This window comes from Neoarius graeffei, chromosome 19, assembly GCF_027579695.1.
Source record: "Neoarius graeffei isolate fNeoGra1 chromosome 19, fNeoGra1.pri, whole genome shotgun sequence".
Taxonomy (NCBI): Eukaryota; Metazoa; Chordata; class Actinopteri; order Siluriformes; family Ariidae; genus Neoarius; species Neoarius graeffei.
The window spans coordinates 1,778,966-1,791,997 of NC_083587.1; the positions used below are offsets into that span (position 1 = coordinate 1,778,966).

The 13,032-nt window shown below is 42.1% G+C and overlaps 1 non-coding gene and 1 pseudogene across 1 annotated transcript; one reads left to right on the top strand and one right to left on the bottom strand.

Moving 5' to 3' along the window:
* The window catches only part of LOC132867727 (histone H2AX-like), a 323,797-nt pseudogene that overhangs the window by 36,955 nt on the left and 273,810 nt on the right, over nt 1–13,032 (bottom strand).
* Nucleotides 5,658–5,731, top strand: trnai-aau (transfer RNA isoleucine (anticodon AAU)). Its single transcript has one exon. It is a non-coding gene; the product is annotated as a tRNA-Ile (tRNA).

Below are 13,032 nucleotides of genomic sequence, written 5' to 3' on the forward strand. Positions count from 1 at the left end.
CATCTCTTCAGAAAACAGCTGGAAATCAAAGCACTCAGGTCCCTGTCTTTGCCAGATAGCAGTAGCCCAGGCTCGCGCCTTACCAGCTAATAAGGTGATCACAAAGGCAATCTTGCGGCGATCCATAGTGTAGGTGGTAGGCTGAAGCTCAAAGGTGAGTTGACACTGGGTAAGGAACTCTCGGCACTCACTGTGCTTGCCATCATACCTCTGTGGTGCAGGAAGGCTGGGTTCGCGAGGTGAAGAAGGCAGCATTGCAGGAGGCACTGGAGCAGGAGTGGGAGCTGGATCAGGAGCAGGATCAGGAGCAGGAGATGCAGGCAGAGATGTCAGCTGTGCCAGGGTTTTCCCAATTTGCTGAAGCAGTTCCTCGTGGCGAGCGAGGGCCTCACGTTGGCTGGTGAGCGTACGTCCATGAGCGTCCATGGTCGCTCCGAAGCGTGTCAAAGCTGCCATAATTCCCTGAAGGTTGGCCGGGTAGACAGTTGAAGCAGCCTCTGCTGAGTCGGTCATGACGGAGTCTTTCTGTTAGGGTTTTGCTGGGATTCGAACCTGGTTCGTTGGTGTGATAATCCAGCAAACCCCCACTAGGCCACCAGGGGGATGACTCAAATGCAGAGGCGTGAGGCGGAAGTAGAAAAAGAATCAAAAGGTTTATTTAAACTATATACACTATATACAGGGCAAAACAAAAGACAAAAAAAAACCAAAGAGTATAATCCAAAAGAAAAGCAAAGTGCAAAAATTCAAAAGCTAAGAAGATCAAAAAACACAGTACAAAGGAAACTGGAGATAAACATAACAGCACAAAGACTCCGTGACAAGAGGACTGAACTCAGGGGTATAAATAGACAAACTAATTAAGGACACAGGTGAAGATAATTAGGCAATTAACACAAACACAAGACACAGGAACAGTGGCGGCCTCTAGAGGCCAAAATAAACACGACATGAAAAGGAAATAACAGCGGCCTCTAGAGGCCAAAACAGTCCTAGTCCTAACAGGCCTTTTCTCTTCTATAAACACAATGCTCACAATAAATGGTGTGTTAAAGCCTATCGTTTTTCAAATCTGTGTTACAGTAAATGTATATACATGTACACTCTGTTTTGACCAAAATACCATAGGTAAACCAAAACTGTACCTCTACACTTACAGCTGAGCATTGCAAAAGATGTTTAGCATTTGCTTTTCTAACCAAACCTAGGAGAAATTAAATAGTGCTGATGTTCAGAATTATTGAGGTAATATGTACAAATGAAGGAGTAAGATTATGTATATGATAAAGTGCATAAGTATTGCACATAGAGGAATATTGTACTAGTATGTTATTGCACTAGTGTTGAGATAATAATATACAGCACAGAATATACAGAACCGGTCAAATGCCATGGGCTGTATTGCACAGTAGTATAGCAGCAGTGAGTGAGTGGAGGTGTGCTGTTCAGATCTGTGGATTAGTTGGTGGAGGCAGTGAGTGCTGTGAGTTCAGTAGTGTGATAGCTATGGGGTAAAAACTATTCCTCAGCTGGGTTGTGCGGGCATACAGAGTTCTGTAGCGCTTTCCAGGGGGTAAAGAGTCTGTGTCCAGGATGGGTTGGATCCTTGATAATGTTTTTGGCTCTGCGAGTGCACCGGGAGTGATGGATTTCTTCCAGTGATGGAAGTGGAGTGCCTGTGATCCGCTGAGCTGTTTTTATGATGCGCTGCAGGGTCTTCTTATCTTGCAAGGTGCAGCCCAAGTGATGCAGTGCATGATCAGTGACTCTATTGTGCACCTGTAGAAGTTCATCAGCAGCTGTTGAGGCAGTTTTGCTTTCCTCAGAGTCCTCAGGAAATGGAGCCTCTGAAGACCTTTTTCAGCCAGTGCCGAAGTGTTTGGGGTCCATGATGGGAGTCAAGAGCAACGCAGAACAACACGCTGCACTGTCTAAAAGACCCATTATTATTTAATTTAGTAATCAATCTTCAGCATTTCTCTGAGCAGGGACAAACTGTCAATAAAGACACAATATAAAATCTCCTGCACCGAACATCAGTTGACACCACCAGCTAACAACTTGAAGGCAGGGTTCAACTTGCACTGAAAAGAACCCCAGTGCATTTCAGGTCCAATGCATTAATCCCTGACTGATTGCCAAAATGGAGCAAAGTCAAGGCTGAAAGGGTCATTCCTTGTCTTGGGTTTTTTATTTTTTCGGAACTGTCCATGATCTATACAAGGTGGCGACCTTTGTCCTCGTTAGTATAGTGACCAGTATCTCTACCTGTCAGGCGGAAGACCAGGGTTTGATTCCCTAACGGGGAGGGTATATTAGCTGTGAGTGTAAGAAGGCAAAAGGGTTTTCTGCCGTCATGGATGGTTTCCAAGCAACTTGTGCTGCCCTCTATTATATTTTCTCTTCTCCCGACACACCTCATTCTATTCTTCTGCTAATTACCAGCAGTTCTGGGGGAAGTGCATGTGTTTGATGAGGAAACAATATCAAATCTACTGCACCGAACATATTCTGGGACCACATTTGTGAATCAGGGATTTCCACAAATCTGACAGCATTCTCTTTTTCAAAGTTCTGTAACGTAAATGAAATAGATGACACCCTTGGTGAAATTAATTGGCAAACACTATAAAAGGGTCACTTGACACCAACAGCTCACACCATGAAGGCAAGCTTCAACTTGCACTGAAAAGAACCCCAGTTCATTTCAGGTCCAATGCATTAATCCCTGAGCGGTTGCGAAAATGGAGCAAAGTCAAGGTTGAAAGTGTCATTCCTTGTCTTGGGGCTTTTTTTATTACTATTATTTTTATTTGTGGTGAATAAGAGAAGGTACAAAGAAGAAGACCATCTGTCTGTGATTTTGTCACAAATGATACCCTAAAAATGTCTAAGACTATATGGGCTAGTGTGGCCTCCCTTGCTGTCTCCTGTAGTCCACTATCATCTGCTTAGTTTTACTGACATTGAGAGAGAGGTTGTTGTCCTGGCACCAGCTGGCTAACGCCTTCACTTCCTCTCTGCATGCTGTCTCATCATTGTCTGTAAGGAGGCCCAAGATGGTTGTGCCATCAGCAAACTTGTTGATGATGTTGGCGCTGTATTTAGCAGTACAGTCGTGGGTGAACAAGGAGTACATGAGGGGACTGAGCACACAGCCCAGTGGTGCACCTGTGTTCAGGATCAGTGAGGAGGAAGTGTGGCTACCGAATATCACCACCTGTCTGATTATCTGCCTGTCAGAAAGTCAAAGATCCATCTGCAAATGGTCATCTGCTCATGAAATATTTCATCATGATTGCATTTTATCTGCTCATACCAAGGCAGTTTGTACTTATTAAGTGCAACTTTGCACCTAAATCCTTTCAAGATCTTGCAACCTGATTTGATTTTGGTTGCTGGTCACAGCCCATGGTCAGACTGTGAGCAGAAGCTTTTTTTGAAGAAGCTCATTTGGGTGATAACAGATAGCGTGATTATAAAATTTTTAACATCAAGTCTGTTTTGTTGATGTTATAAACTGTTCATTGATAGAAACTTGAGTGCAAAACCGTTCATGACAACTGCAGTCCGAAAGTTAGCCAGTCAACTGTAGTCCTCAGCCATAAATGCATCCCTGTACCGGCCATTTCCATCCTTTATTGGATGTGTTGTTTTCAGGACAGGAAGAAGCCTTTCCCTCTGTGATCTTCAAGGCTCCAGTCTTTTAAAACTACCTAATTTCCTGACATGGGATCCTTGGCCTGCTTCTCCTTCTTTTGATGCATGTTTCAGGAAGCAGATGTTGCTTTATTGTTCAGTGAGAGCAATTGGGTCGAGGTTGGCAAGAAGTGGTTCTTCAGAGCACATGGTGGCTTTTGGACCACCATGTTGAAGAAGGGAAGTAGGTGTAGGTTATATGTATGTGCAATTGGTCTTAAGTGATCAATGTCATTAAATCAGTCTCATTAAATCATTAAATCAGCCTCATTAATAATACCATTAATTTTGTTGCTTAATAATAAATTACCAAACAGCTAAATTATGGTATATTCCAAATTGTTATGATCACTACCGTATTACCTAAATACTGCAACCAATGGCGTTCATATACACCTTGGAATTCTTTGAGATTGGATGACTTCAAAAATATGGGAACAACACAGACACAGTTTAACAATTAATTGAATTTATTATAACAAAGATAAAAATGAATAATAGCAGTTGAAATCTTCAAATGGTCAGCAGCAAACAGTGAGGTATGTTTATGTGTGAGAGCGTGTGTGTGTGAGAGAGGAGAGAGGGAGAGAAAAAGTGTGTGTATGTGATAAAAAAAATTGAGTATTAGCAGTTGAAATACATTCAAATGGTCATCAGTGATATGTGTGGGTTTGAATGTGGGCGCGGGAAAATGCGCTATAACGTTTGAATTGAATCAGGGCTTGGAATGTTATCTAAAGTTGAGACAAAGGACCTCGTGGTAAAGAACGAAGGAGGAGGTGTCACCACGTGTTTTAAGGAGAACAAAGGGTGTGGGTGTGTGTGTGTGGGGGGGTGACCACGTGGCTGAGACAAAGGTGACCACCTCATGGTATTCTCACCCACTACTTATTACCAAAATCACTGAAATCTTGATGAGGTCAAAATATGTGTAATAATGAAATTAATGGTTAGAAAGGAGAGCAAGAGCATGCAAAAGCCTATCTATTAACAATTGAGAGATCAACACAAATAGAACAATAATCGATTCAACACTCTAAGTGTCTACAGTGTACAAAATTAAACCGTTCCTGAGTTTAAATTCACACTATTTCATAAAGCTAATTCCTAAGACTAGTCTTTGTGCTCAAAAATGCCAGTCTTACTTCCAGTATCTTGCTGAGATGCAAGATTATAGAGATGTTCCAAAACTTCTGAATCCACCGGAGCACGTGGGTCATTTCCGTGGAAAGCAGAGAATTCTTGGTCCAAACTTCAGCGTTCGTGAAGAAAAGTCTCTGATCAAACAATGTGCACATTGCTTTTAGTCAGAAGGAATCCGGTCGCTTCTAACTTTAAATTAACTGCTTTGGGCTGCAGTCGTAACATTACTTAATGAACAAATGAAAAAGAAACTGGTTGTACTCAATCTGAGTTAAATCACACGATTCTGGATTTTTTTTTTACCGTGGCCAGTGGTAAACAAAAGAAAACGCGCTAAATTCTGTTTCTTGCAAGAAAGACGTCTTTATCTTGGGGTGCTCTGACGAGCAGATCTCTTTGTGTCCATGTGATGAGCTCACGTAGCACCAAAAGAGAAAGAGAGTAGCGTGCCTTAGTTACTTATGGAGTCATGGAGGAAGTGACGTAGCTGATCCCGCCCAGGCGTGACGTAGGTCAACGCGGAAGTTGGTTGATGGGATTTGTAGTTTCTAGACGGGACGGTGGCATTGTACTTACATAGGTGTGCATCCTTCTTTCACATTGTTAAAGCTATCCATGCTGACTTTGCTCAGTAGATAGAATACATTTTTCAGACTGGATGTTGGGATTTTCATCCCCCTGTGTAAATATGTGAGTGGGTCGAACTAAGGGCTTCAAAACAATAATCAAGAGAAAAGACATCTGTACAAGGGAAAGTCACCACCTCGTCACTATTTAGTGAAGCACCTCAGCAGCCATGACATTTTTTTTTCTTTGGCCAGTTAGCTCAGTTGGTTAGAGAGTGGTGCTAATAATGCCAAAGTCACAGGTTCAATCCCTGTACTAGCCAGTTCCCTACTTTACAGGTCCTGTTGTTTTCAGGACAGGGGAAGCCTTTTTCTGTTGAGGGAAATGTTGTCCAAAACAAGAGATTCTCTGGTTGTTTCGCAAAATGTCAATCGATTCCTTGTATCTGGATGTGCCATTGAAATGCAGTAACTCAACTGATTGCAGGACGCAGGAAATTCAAATACACACGAGATTGCCTCAAAGAGAAGCACTTATGAATCTCTTAAAAATCAGTGCTCCTTTTTCAATTCATCTAATTGTGCTTCATTTTGAAAGTAACTTTAATTTCATAAACTCTAAAAGGTATCTTTAGTTGCTTGAATCACTCAAAACCACTCCAAAACATAGCAATTACCAAAGGATCCAGGAAGGTAGTAGCCATTGTTAGGGTATGATAGACAGATAGATGGTCTTTTTCTTTGTATTTTCTCTTCTCTTATTCATCACTAAATAATACAGTCATTAGCTGACTGCTTTTCCAGAAAGTCCATAGTGAGAATTCACCAGTTGACCACTATTTCATTCTGAGGGGACTGACTCAGGTGTTTTTCATTTAAAGTGCACAGGATCTGATCAGAACTTGATGTTGTTCGCAGCCCAGCCCACACAATCCAATGTGGCAACAGAGGGTACAATGGATGGTCCATCACGCCATGTGAGCAGACCAAGTGAGTTAAACATTGATGGGTGGTTATCTCTCCGAATTGGTTCAAGGGGCACAGCCAATTATGCTTTCCATTCATCCATCCATTATCTGTAACCACTTATCTTGTACAGGGTCGCAAGCAAGGTGGGGCCTTTCCCAGCTGACTATGGGCGAGAGGCAGGGCACACCCTGGACAAGTCACCAGATCATCACAGGGCTAACACATAAAGACAAACAACCATTCACACCTACAGTCAATTTAGACCCACCAATTAACCTAACCTGCATGTCTTCAGGGGAAAACAGAGCACCCAGAGGAAACCCACACAGGCACAGGGAGAACATGCATACTCCACACAGAAAGGCCCCCATCAGCCACTGGGCTCAAACCCAGAACATGCTGGCTGTGAGGCGACAGCATTAACCACTACACGACTGTGCCACTGCCAACTGTTCTAATGCTCCCCGAGCCACCATGTTGCACCCAAATCCAGACCTATAGTGCCCAATATCACTGAAACTGTGATGGTACTGGAATGAACCTCAGATCCAAAATTGCAGACATGGACCATACCTATCTTGAAGAGAACTTGTTCCATGTTGATGGAAACAAAGGGTTTGGGATATGCAAGCTTGCTCAAAAGCAGCCTTCAGGTGAAATATATTATTTAAAGAGGTGCAAACAACAGCTTCAGAGGTTCCACTGAGAGGTGAACTCAGACCACTGGATTCAGAGTGCTAACCATTACACCATGACACAGCTGCGAGATTGTTTTTATGATCAAATTACTGCCATATAACTGACCTCGCTGTGGCAAAAAATTTAGCACCCACTTGGTCAAAGGTGTACACAAACCACCAATCCCGAAACCAAATCAGGGACCTTCAGTCTAATGCTCTCCCTACTGAGCTATTTCAGCATGCCCTACAGGGTTTAACTCATGGCTTCTTCCATGCAGTCAGATACAGCCTTTGGCCCTTGTGAAATGTACAACCCCGATTCCAAAAAAGTTGGGACAAAGTACAAATTGTAAATAAAAATGGAATGCAATAATTTACAAATCTCAAAAACTGATATTGTATTCACAATAGAACATAGACAACATATCAAATGTCGAAAGTGAGACATTTTGAAATTTCATGCCAAATATTGGCTCATTTGAAATTTCATGACAGCAACACATCTCAAAAAAGTTGGGACAGGGGCAATAAGAGGCTGGAAAAGTTAAAGGTACAAAAAGGAACAGCTAGAGGACCAAATTGCAACTCATTAGGTCAATTGGCAATAGGTCATTAACATAACTGGGTATAAAAAGAGCATCTTGGAGTGGCAGCGGCTCTCAGAAGTAAAGATGGGAAGAGGATCACCAATCCCCCTAATTCTGCGCCGACAAATAGTGGAGCAATATCAGAAAGGAGTTTAACAGTGCAAAATTGCAAAGAGTTTGAACATATCATCATCTACAGTGCAAAATATCATCAAAAGATTCAGAGAATCTGGAAGAATCTCTGTGCGTAAGGGTCAAGGCTGGAAAACCATACTGGGTGCCTGTGATCTTCAGGCCCTTAGACGGCACTGCATCACATACAGGCATGCTTCTGTATTGGAAATCACAAAATGGGCTCAGGAATATTTCCAGAGAACATTATCTGTGAACACAATTCACCGTGCCATCTGCCATTGCCAGCTAAAACTCTATAGTTCAAAGAAGAAGCCATTTCTAAATATGATCCAGAAGCGCAGACATCTTCTCTGGGCCAAGGCTCATTTAAAATGGACTGTGGCAAAGTGGAAAACTGTTCTGTGGTCAGACGAATCAAAATTTGAAGTTCTTTATGGAAATCAGGGACGCCGTGTCATTCGGACTAAAGAGGAGAAGGACGACCCAAGTTGTTATCAGCGCTCAGTTCAGAAGCCTGCATCTCTGATGGTATGGGGTTGCATTAGTGCGTGTGGTATGGGCAGCTTACACATCTGGAAAGACACCATCAATGCTGAAAGGTATATCCAGGTTCTAGAGCAACATATGCTCCCATCCAGACGACGTCTCTTTCAGGGAAGACCTTGCATTTTCCAACATGACAATGCCAAACCACATACTGCATCAATTACAGCATCATGGCTGCGTAGAAGAAGGGTCCGGGTACTGAACTGGTCAGCCTGCAGTCCAGATCTTTCACCCATAGAAAACATTTGGCGCCTCATAAAACGGAAGATACGACAAAAAAGACCTAAGACAGTTGAGCAACTAGAATCCTACATTAGACAAGAATGGGTTAACATTCCTATCCCTAAACTTGAGCAACTTGTCTCCTCAGTCCCCAGATGTTTACAGACTGTTGTAAAGAGAAAAGGGGATGTCTCACAGTGGTAAACATGGCCTTGTCCCAACTTTTTTGAGATGTGTTGTTGTCATGAAATTTAAAATCACCTAATTTTTCTCTTTAAATGATACATTTTCTCAGTTTAAACATTTGATATGTCATCTATGTTCTATTCTGAATAAAATATGGAATTTTGAAACTTCCACATCATTGCATTCCGTTTTTATTTATAATTTGTACTTTGTCCCAACTTTTTTGGAATCGGGGTTGTATGCAGCAAGCAGAAATTTGTTTTTGAGATCACATTCCATTATATTACATTATAGGCATTAAGCAGATGCACAACATCAACTCATCAGACTTGGAGATAGACCGCCGGATTCAAGCTGCCAACAAAGCCTTCAGTGCTTTACAAAAGCAACTATGGTCTCGCCATGACATCAAGAGAACCAGCAAGTTGAAAGTATACAACGCCGCAGTCTTATCACCTCTGCTTTACGCCAACGAATGTATGACGCTCTATGGTAAACACTTCAAGTATCTGACCAGGCTACAACTGCGACACCTGCATCAAATCCTCAAAATAAGATGGCAGGACAAGTTCCCCGATGTAGAAGTCCTCAGGCGAGCCAAAACAGTAAGCATGGAAACCCTTATCACAGCCTCCCAACTTCGTTGGGCTGGACACGTCTGGCGCACGCTTGACACGCAACAACCCGAAGTCGTTTTCTACGGAGAACTGAGCCTAGGAAAGAGGCTGACAGAAACAAGGAGGACAGAAACTGAGGTACAAAGACGTTTGGAAGAGGAACATGAAGAATGCCATCATTATCGATCAGACGTGGGAAAGGGATGCCTCGGTTAGAGCAACATAGCGAAGCAAAATTAAAAGCTCAGTGTTTGAAATTGAAGACAAGCATCAAAGGGAGTAAAGGAGAGCTCATGAAACTAGACATTCCATAGCACCTCAACCGGGCCATTCATGCCACCGCTGCGGATGACTCTGTCGCTCTGGTGCGGGCCTCGCGGCCCATCTGTGTTTCTGTGCATCCTAATGAAGCAGGCATCATCGCTAGCAATAGACAGCCAACAAAGGGTTGCGGACAACTGGCACCATTGGTGGGGCCCTTTGGCTATTCTGTCATAAGAGCAGGGCTGTCTGAGATTGATGACCCAGGACTAAGCGTGCAGTGGTTGACAGAAATGATTGAGTAATCCAGACAAGTCCATCGTGCACTTGTGCAATGAGCTAAGCCTGTTGCATGATGCAAACACCGGTGAGGCATTCCCAAACCCAGTTGTATGGGTGAATGGTTTCAAACGGGACATGGATTGTCGCCGATGAGGCATTCGTGAAACTTATGTTGAAAAGTCCAACATGAGAAGACTGATGGCAATCTGCTTGCCCCTCTCTGCTAAACACATGCAATCGCGAATTTCAAAAGCCTCTGGACAAAGCCTTTCTCTCATCAAATTTGACACACAAACACTGGCTTAAGAGTCCAGTGCCTCATTGATGAGGCCACTGCGACAAAGGTCTTGACCTCAAATGACCAGCATCAATAGCACTAACACTCATGTGAAGGGGAAACAAAAGCCATCTTGGCCATCTTTCTATTCGGGGCATGAAGCCCCTGTTAGCCCCCGTTCTATTAGATATCTGCGTGAACACAGGTTCATGTCACCTTTGCCTTTGCATTCTTCACAAAATCTGTATGGCTTTACTGATTTTACTGCTTTCAACAAGGGCTGTAACTTTATTGTCTTGGTATGTGATTCAAGTTAGGGAGTAGGACCTGTGATTCCCAGGAAAGATGCTACACTGTGTCCACTATCATAACTAGCAAGAAAATCTTGTGTTTATTTCTCCATGATTTATGACTATTACAATGATTCCATTCACTATATTCTACTGGAAAGAAGGCATCCAAAAAAAAAAAAAAAAACAGGTTCATGGTGACTTATTATTTACAGGCCCCCGGGGCCATATTCTGAGTTTCTTTCTGAATTTGCAGATTTTATCTCAGATCTGGTTATTTACTTAGACAAAACTTTAGTTGTCGGAGATTTTAATATTCACTTCGATAACCCAGAAGACCCTTTGAAAACAGCGTTTGTGTCCATTTTAGATTCAGTAGGGATTAATCAGAATGTCATAGGACCGACCCATAATGGTCGTCACACCCTCGATCTAATACTAACATTCGGGTTAAATGTAGAAAATATAGTCATACTTCCACAGTCTGAAGTTATCTCAGATCATTATCTCATCTCATTCAAAATATGTCTGAGTTATAATAATGGACCTCACCATGCTACTGTATTAAATGTACCTTCACATCAACTACTGCACAGAGCTTTATAAATGATATCCCAGAGTTATCAACTTTGTTTGGGCCACTGTCGGCCCCTGCAGAACTTCATCAGGGAACTGAATGCTGAGAGTCAACGTTCTGCCATACTTGACCTCATTATCCACCATACGCTAATGTAGCTCCTCTTAAAAGGAAAATGTTCAGAGACAAAAAATTAGCACCCTGGTATAATGAAGACACTCACACTTTAAAACAGACCACTTGAAAATTGGAACGTAAATGGTGTCAAACAAAATTGGTAGCTTTCAAATTAGCATGGAAGGAGAGCTTCCTGAAGTATAGAAAAGCTCTTAGGGCTGCTAGATCAACTTATCTCCCCTCCCTAATAGAAGACAACAAAAATAATTCTAGATTCCTGTTTAATACTGTAGCAAAATTAACCAGGAATAAGTCCACTATAGACACATGCATACCTGTAGTATGTAGTAGCAACGACTTCATGAATTTCTTTAATGACAAAATTGAGAATATCTGACAAACAAACTCAAACTACTAATTTAAGGTCAGACAATGTAAGTGACCTTGTAGTTAACTGATAGACTGTATCAGGTCAGCAATTAGAATGTTTTACTCCCCTTAGAGAAATTTAATTACTTCCATTAATCTCCGCATCAAAAGCCTCAACTTGTGTACCAGATCCCTTGCCTACATGTCTATTCAAAAAGATAATACCCGAAGTAATTGAACCACTTCTAAAAATAATAAATTCTTCTCTTAGGATTGGCAATGTACCCAAATCCTTCAAAACTAGCAGTTATTGATTAAAAAACCTGACCTTGATCCCTGTCAGGTGTCCAATATCAAACCTCCCCTTTATCTCCAAGATCCATGAAAAAGCTGTGGCACAGCAGTTTGCTCATATTTACAGAGGAATAACATCCATGAAATGTATCAGTTAGGATTTAGACCTCATCATAGCACAGAGACAGCACTGGTTAAAGCAGTAAATGACCTACTGTTGGTGTCTGATCAGGGCTGTCTCGCTGCTTGTGTTGCTTGACCTTCGTGCAGCATTTGATACCGCTGATCATTCCATTCTTCTGGATAGACTAGAAAATGTCGTGGGAGTTAAGGGAATGGCCCTCTCCTGGCTCAGCTCTAATTTAACTGATCGCTATCAGTATGTTGATGTAAATGGTGCTTTTTCTAGACATACTGAGGTAAAGTTATAAGGTTCTGTCTTGGGTCCACTGCTTTTTTCTTTATATATGTTACCTCTGGGTGATATTATTCGTAAACATTGTATTATTTACCACTGTTGTGCTGATGACACACAGTTGTGTGGTTCTGCAAAACCTGATGAGACACACCAGCTTAATAGAACTGAGTAATGTGTGAAGAACATTAGACACTGGATGCTTATTAACTTCCTTCTGCTTAACTTTGACAAGACTGAAGCACTTGTACTCGGACCACATGCAGCTAGAAGTAAGCTTTCTGATTACACAGTAACTCTGGATGGCCTTTCTGTTTCTTCACGTGCAGCAGTAAAAGACCTCGGAGTGATTATTGACCCCAGTCTTTCATTTGAAAATCACATTGATAACATTACCTGGATAGCTTTCTTTCATCTCAGAAATATTGCTAAGATAAGAAATTTAATGTCACTCCATGACGCGGAAAAAAACTAGTTCATGCTTTTGTTACCTCCAGGTTGGATTTTTGTAACGCCTTACTGTCTGGATGTTCCAATAAGTGCACGAACAAGCTCCAGTTAGTTCAAAATGCAGCAGCAAGCGTCCTTACTAGAACTAGAAAATATGACCACATCACCCCTGTCTTATCCACACTGCATTGGCTCCCAATCAAACTTCGTATCGATTATAAAATACTACTATTGACCTTTAAAGCACTGAATAGTCTCGCGCCACAGTACCTGAGTGAACTTCTGCTCCTCTATGACCCACCATGCCTACTTAGATCAAAGGGTGCAGGCTATCTGCTGGTTCCTCGTAT